Genomic DNA, 8,378 nt, shown 5'->3' on the forward strand with positions numbered 1-8,378 from the left:
ACTAGCATTTGCACCAGATGTTGCAAAAGAAACGTCGTAAGGCATAAATTGAAGAACACAAATACAACAAAAGAATGCTTTGATAAAGAATAAAAATATATTGAACGCTCAAATCAATGCCCCATTAACTGGAACCACTTAGTAGACATATCTATCAACATTAGGATTATACACAATGATCAAGAAACTTCCCATATACAAACAGCACCTTCCACAACAACCTTTTGTCACATCCACATTTTAAAAAATGCCTTGGAACGTGATTGGAATCTCCCATATTGCCTTTTTCATTATGCAAATAAATCTTCCACGGACAAAAATTTACAGCTTGTTATAATCGGGATTATGTTTTATTTATTTCCTTTACAACACTTTTAAATTTTAAACATGGTTCTCTAGTTTTAGGTCGCAAATTATGTGATAAAAATGTGCTCATCATTTTCATTATACCTATATTTTTTCCATTGAATTTGCAACAAAAACGATCAAGAATAGCGGTTTTGTGAAAATTATTTATTATTTTTATTAGATTATTTTACAGAAAGTATGGCCAACAATTAGGTTACAGAAAGTATTCCCAACAATTATCTTCTCTCTCATAAAGTGAAATTTAATGCAATCATTATCTCCATCAAATGAATTGTCCAAAGGTGGAATTTGGCCCTAGTTGCCAATTTCAACACTTTTGATCTTTCAATGGTCTTAAGTTCCAAATTTCACTCCACTAAAACCTGAACCCTTAGTAATGATGAGAAAGTCTTAAATGGGGGAGAAAGCATAGTATGAATTCTATAGAAAGTTTGGAATGATCCCTCATTACATTTTAATTGGCATGGAAAGAACATTAAACTAAGGAGATAACTCCCTATACTTTCATACAAAGGAGATAACTCCCTGTACTTTCATGGAATTTTTTTCAAAGTTTCAATTTTAATTTGAGAGCCACTCTTATAATCAATCACGTGCATTCTAAACTTTTCATTTAAACAAGACACAACTTTTCATTTAAACAAGACAATTTATACTTTTCATTTAAAGAAGACACTTTATTGTTTTCAAAGTTTTTTTTAATTTGAGAGCCACTCTTATAATCAATCACGTGCATTCTAAACTTTTCATTTAAACAAGACACAACTTTTCATTTAAACAAGACAATTTATACTTTTCATTTAGAAAAGACACTTTATACTTTTTTCAGTGAGTGTTGAACTTTTATCAGAGTGAATGTGTTGAACTTTTATCATAGTGAATTTAAAACATTTAATGGAGTATGAAACTTTTTAAAAGAACATATTTAATTTTTGTGCCAAAAAAATGTGTGCAAGTTCCTCCCATAGCTAAAGTGAAGTTTTAAGTCTCATAAAAATGAAAATTTACCTCAACTAGGTGAATTAGAAGATTTTTTGAAGTTGATGTAGAATATCTTTTTTTATATTGAAAATTTTAATTAAAAAAAAAACAAAAAACAAAAACAAAACAAAACAAAACTTGTTAAACTGAATATTAATTAAAACAACCACTCAAACCAATATTTTCATCATTATTCAAAAGAAAAGATTACACAAAAAAAAATATTGAAAAAATAATTAAATAAAAAATAAATTGCTTTTAAAGAACAAAAAGCCTATGTCTATTTTGTACATCTCTCATTTTTTCTTATATTTTTTCCCTCTTTTGGGCATATTTGATGGTTAGATAGTAGAATTCTCGAATTCTTACTCATTGGATTATTAGGTAACTTTAAAATTTTATAACTGAAAAATATTATGAATAAAATTGAGTTGGTTCATTGCATGAAGGAAAAAAACACATTAACAATTAGCCATCACTTATTATTAAGACCTATAAATAACAAGACCTATGAACCTTGACAAGTAAAACATAGCTTGTTTGGTAGAAATGAGAATAAAATGTTGATGTGAATTGGCATAGTGTTACTACATATAGAGGTCAGAACTAAAATAGAAACAAAAAAATGCAGATGTGAAACTCAAAATAATAGAATCAAAGCAGGAAAAAAAAAAGACAAATTAATTAGAGGCACCTTACATCCAACTACACTGCCTGTACAAATCCAACAAAAAAAAAAAGACAAATTAGTTAGAGGCACCTTACATCCAACTACACTGCCTATACAAATCCAAGTTGTCTGGAGTTCTCCAATATTACCTTGATTACCTTGTTGAAGTGATAAAAGTTACACAGGAAAAAGGGTAAACTCCATTTGTATATAACAAGTGAAAAATCATAACTGTCAAAGTCACTGATAGCAGTTATTGAACTCTTCTTAAGGACCTAAATATAGAATATTATCATAAAATAATGAGCTTACATAGTAGCTCATAGTCTACTATATTGTATCTCTATATTGTACATTTATCCAGCTTGAGTTTTAGGGAAATGAAGATTTTTCTCCATTCTATTTTCCAAAGCTCTAGTTAAGATATCTATTGGATGGAGTACTCTGAAACAAGTTTTGCAAATGCAGAAAATTTGTTGCTGAGTAGTTTGGATGGAGTGTCATACTCAGCAATTTGTCCTGATTCAAAACAAATACAAAGTAAGTAAAAAATGAAATGTGTCCAAAAAAATAGTAACTGTAACAAAACACTAGAAAATAAACAACTTATAAATGTTATACCATCCTTTAATAGGAGAACCATATCACTCTCAATAACAGATGGAATCCGATGTGCTATAGTAATGACTGTGCAGGTAGAAAATTGGTGGCGAATTATTTGCTGAATAAACCCATCAGTTGCAGTGTCAACTGAGGCAGTTGCCTCATCAAGGACCAGTATCCGACTTTGTTTTAGTAGTGCCCGTCCCAAACAGACAAGCTGGCATTGACCCACACTCCAGTTTCCTCCATTCTCATACAATGTACAAGAGATCATTCCATTAAATTCGATTCTCAATTTTCATTCTAAAAAAAAGGGGTCCTAGAGACCAGGCAAGTCTCAAGGACACGAAAAAATAAACAAAACATGAGCACTAAGATGGAAATCAAATAGCAGAAATAGCTACTATAAAAGGTTTTATTTTCCTCCTTCATGACTTCCATTGAATGTGATAAAGACACACAGACCTGAGGAATCAAGTTTCTTTTCTTTTGCTCGTACAATCTCACCAAGTTGGCACTTGTCCAAAGCCTGAAAGCACAAGCAAAATTGAAGTAGATTCATAAACAATAAACTTACAGCAAGATCCTCAGGGAAATATCTATATTCTTCAAGGCAAGAATAATTGGTGCCAAAATTGATACTAATGCTTATAGAATATGAAGCAGAACTAACCTCCCAAATCTCATCATCCAAGCAATCTTCGAGAGGATCCAAATTATTTCTTATAGTGCCTTCAAACATTGTTGGTTCTTGGGGAATAATGCTTAATTTGGATCTTAGGTCATGGAGGCCTATGGATGAGATGTCGACTCCATCAATGACAATTCTGCCCGTTGTTGGTTCCACAATGCGAAAAATGGATTGAATAAGAGTAGATTTTCCACTTCCTGTCCGCCCCACAACTCCCACCTTTGTGCCTCTAGGGAAAGTGCATGTAAGGCCTTTCAAGACAAGCAAAAGATGTGGTCCATAACGCACCTGATTGTATGGATCAAATTTATAGATGAACTGACATGCAAATTACTAGCATTGAATGCGTGAAAAAGAGTCTATTTGTATTGAGTTCTGACCTGAAAATCAGTTAGATCTATCGTTCCTCTAGATGGCCAGTTGGAGTTTGGTCTACAATTCTCTATAATCACTGGTGACTCACTGGGAATTCGTGAATACTGCATTATTCTCTCCGCTGAGATCATGTTGGTCTCCACATAACAAAGGCACCATATTACCCAGGCTTGTACCATGTTCAGACTTAGACTATATGTTACTGCCAACCCTGCAGTGCCTGTTAAGGTGCCATTTCATTTACTTTCATATTTCATTATAAAGAATATGTCTAGTTTGCTGAGATCAGTTTAGGAAAAATAATTGTAAGCCAAGATAGTGCTTCTGTAGCTACTTGGGCTAATTACATCTTGAGGCAAGCGAATGAGGAACACCAAAAAGAATGCAAACACAATATTTGACAGAAAATCCATCCGAATGCCAAGCCACTCATTGGCTCCAACACTGTGGAGAATAGGTCTCATATATATATCAATCAACTCGAGATTTCTTTCCATGAATCAAAATTCATGGTCAGAACTTCTAATGGTGGCTGCTCCAGAGATTGATTCTCCAAAATGTTGTACGATTGGAGCTCTACAAACTGATGCCAGCCGAGCCAGTTCCCTAGATGATGTTATGTAGTATTGTTGCATGCAAGGAAGGTCAGATGAGTTACAAGAATTCTCTTATTACTATAAAAACCCAAAATCATGGAAACAAAGAAATACAGATAAACTGTTGTCATGATAGAATCCTGATGCAACTTAATCTATTTGATAACATCCTTTTCAGTCAGATTATTGGATCTACCTACAGCAAATCTTGAAGTAGAAATCAAACTCTCTTATCGCCAATTTATGTTCCTCTAAGAAAATTAAAATTTACAAGTTCGTATTTATTATTATTGAGAAATACAGAGAATACCTGATACCATATACAACTTGCACCCACTGGTATAAACACAATGAAGACCTGCCAAGCAATATGAGACATGACTGCAATGATCCCCCAAAGTTGTATAAATGCAAAAGCCAGTTCTCCTAGTTGAGAACGAATCAATGTGTCCACTGCACTCTGATCAGTTGATGCCTGCCAAGAAACAGAGAGCTTGTTACTAACCCACTAGAATCAAATGATTTCCTTCTCTCTCAAGAAAGGTATTAGCCTATTAAAACAATAAATGTCAACTGACCCGATTCAGTATTCGCCCAGATGGAGTTGCATCAAAGAAGGACATTGGTGCACAAAATATACACCTGTGCAGAGTGCTGAAAAGCTGATTAGCAGTTTTAAGTCCAACCAATGGAGGAAGCATAGACCTCACAAGAACGCACAGGGAGTTGCTTAATGTCAAAGCAACATAAACCAGAATGAAAAGGGACTTTCTCATAGCGGAACTCTCATTTTCTTTTGTAGAGGCTTCCGATGTCATCCAGAGGTTACTACATATTTGAAGTAGCTGACTTAGTATTTGGGCCAGTAGTATTATAGGTATCAAAGTACCATTGTATGCAGCAGTAACGTAAGAACAGTATACCGACATGCTTACCCTGCCTCTCTCTCTTTCTTCTTCTTGTACAAGCTGTGAATTTTTATTCTCTTTATCCAATTTTTCTTTGTGGTTTTCTGGTTCAACTCTTCCTCTACATCTATTGAGTTCTGAACACCGGACTGCTCTAGTGTGTCACTCGCAGTAACATTTTTCACTGCAACTGTATTGCCAGGACATGAGCTTTCAACAAATCTCTCTGATGTGTACACTTCAGATTTCTCCATAGAAGAAATAGTTTTCAAAGCTTTCTGATGTGCACCAACTAATTCCACAAAATCTGTGCCTGATTATAAGATGTCATCATATCTGCCAACCTAAGTAATTTCACCATCTCGCATTACCTGTGAAGAATATCATTTACATCAACAAAATATGGATCACTTATCTCCTCCTCTCAATAAATGATCAATAAACCCACTGTCCCTTTACCAATCACATTGAAAATTTTAATATCACTAGAACAGGATGAAAGAAATGCAAACCTACCAGAATGATGTCAGCAGAGGGTAAAAGCTCCACTTGATGAGTTACATAGACTACAGTATTTGAACCCAGAATACCAAGTATGCATTCCTATAACAAGCAACTCCAATTTCTTAGATGTTTATGGACATGAATTTGCAGCGGCACAACCAGCAATGTATATTATCCAGACTGAACAATGAATTGAAGAGTGCTACTGTAGAGCTTCATCATTCCATCAAAACATTAAAACTAATTAATTCAGCAAACCTAAAGTATGTAAAGGATAAGAGAAACATAATTGGAAAATATGTTTTCCGGTATGTGCATCCTCAGCACTAAAAGGGTCATCAAAAATATAAATGTCTACATCTTGATATAAAGCACGGGCAATCTGTATTCTCTGTTTTTGTCCACCACTCAAATTTAACCCTCTTTCTCCAATGTCTGTCTCGTCCCCATAAGGAAAATGTTCAAGATCTTTCTTCAATGCACAAGCATCAAGTACACTATTGTATCTAATAGTATCCATCTGCTTTCCAAAGAGGATAGCGTCTTTAATTTTCCCACTTTGTATCCAAGGAGACTGAGGGACATATGCTTTGGTACCACTTAAGCTAACAGAGCCTGATATTTTTGGTATTTCACCTAATATGCAGGATAAAAGGCTTGATTTTCCTGAACCAACAGTTCCACATACTGCAACCCTCATGCCTCTCTCTAGTTGTACATCTAAACCTCTTATAGTTGGACTAGAGGAATCAGGATTCCAAGAAAATATCCCTCCTTGGATTTGAATCGCGAAGTCTGTTGACTCCTTTGATACCTTTTCTACCCCATCGTGTTGCAGCTATTCCTCTTGTAGAAAGGCCACAATGCAATCTATTGACACTTTAGTTTCAGCAATCTGAGGGATTAAGCCAGGAAGCATGCCCATAGCTCCCTGAAGTGTCCCATAGGTTGCGAGTGCAGAAATAATTCTCCCTGCTGTCAAAGGCACTCCTATAAGCATACACGTACCAAAAGTTGCAACAATGATAAATATTGGTCCAACAAAGGAAACAGATGTTGTGATAGCTGGTGCGTAAACATATTTTGTAGCCAACTATATTCTGCCTGCCTCAAAATTTCTAGTTTCCGAAGAAATCTTGTCTCCCAAGCCTGCAATTTTAAGATCCTCATAATTTTTAATGTCTCCGATGTGGCCTTCATCCTTTTGTCTTTTTCTTCCATTATTCTCTCCTGAAATTTTTCTTGCAATTTTGCAAGTGGGAAATTTGGCAACATAACTGCAAATGAGGCTGCCAACCCTGAAAATGCTGCCAAGCCCAACGTCTGATATAGAATAATGAAGGCCAGAACAAATTGAAGAGGGAAAATCCAAATACTATGCATATAGTAACAGAAACATGAAACATTCTGAACATCTACACTCATGTAGTTGATAATCTCTCCGCTTGTATGCTTCTGTCTTGACTGACTGGAAAGCAACAAGCCCTTCCTGTATATAATAGTTGTCAATGCTGCTCTAACCCGTAAAGTTAACTGATGTTGTTTGAAAAACCCTTGTCGCTGTGACAAAGACTCTAATACCTTTGCCACAAAAAAAGCACAAACTAGCACATAGCCTTGACTTTCAAACTGTTTCTTTCCACCTAGAAACTGAACAAAGGCATTCATAAAACATGTACCTACATATGATGCACAAGTCTCCAGTGCTGCTAAGAATGCAATCAAAAGTACTTACTTCCGAAAAGATAGGAGTAAGGCTTTTGCTAATAAGCCTGTATCACCTTTGGCCTCTAGCTGAGCTCTGAATTTAGGGTATAATTGGTCTGTCCTGTCTGCCTCTGCAACTTGGGTTACATCATCAATATGCAAAGGGCTCTTATAACCAACAACAAGCAAAGGACTCACCCAAGTAAATGACAGCCGACTGAGAAGGGTGGTTGTTGCATAAGTAGAGACTGCCTTAATGTTTCCACATTTTTGGGGATTGTCTTTCAAGAGAGGTTCTAGAATGGTCTGTGAGCAGGACTCTACACCACTTCTGGCACATTCGCAGGCGTCTTCAACAACACCCAACACGAATCTAAAGAAAAATTTCGAAAACGGCAATGGATTTCGCAACGGCTTTTCTTCCTCTGGGGCGGATTCGCCCTCGACTCCCGCAGATTCAATCACGAAAACCATTTGGACGCAGCAGTCGTCATCAAACGATTCTGACCTTATTTGATCCGAATCTCATTTCTACATTCAGGAAAGCCATGGATGAAATTTCCGCAGAGGTTCGATGGAGTCCGTTTCAGAGGTCTGTCACGGCAGCATGGGAAGCAAGAGCGAAGAAGACGAAAAGGGTATCGAGGCAAATCAAAGCGTGAACAGTTGTGACCACTCAACTACCTTCATCGATCGAACGATTAACAATCCTCTAATTGTCTAACACATAATCTAACGGCACACAGGGATGACAAGTAGATTTTAGGAAAGTTCATTTCAGAGGGACTCTGAAACCAACTCCCTTCACTACACACCTGTCATCATTTTTTGCCATTTGATCCATCATTAGACGATTGGATTATCGAAATCCGTTGATTTAATTGCACATGAGGGGTATTGTTTGGTTTATGGATTATCTAGCTGCGTTGATTTAGTTGCACCTCACGGATTTTGTTTAGTTTATGGATTAACCA

At 35.9% G+C, this 8,378-nt stretch overlaps 1 pseudogene; it reads right to left on the reverse strand.

Annotated features, from left to right (window-relative positions):
- Positions 1-2,424: 2,424 nt before the first annotated feature.
- On the reverse strand, positions 2,425-7,878 carry LOC149224854 (ABC transporter C family member 3-like; annotated as a pseudogene).
- Between the last annotated feature and the right edge of the window lie 500 nt (positions 7,879-8,378).

The sequence above is a fragment of the Pinus tabuliformis genome, chromosome Q (genome assembly GCF_031772625.1).
Source record: "Pinus tabuliformis cultivar Carrire ecotype Pingquan chromosome Q, CPIR1, whole genome shotgun sequence".
Classification (NCBI taxonomy): domain Eukaryota; kingdom Viridiplantae; phylum Streptophyta; class Pinopsida; order Pinales; family Pinaceae; genus Pinus; species Pinus tabuliformis.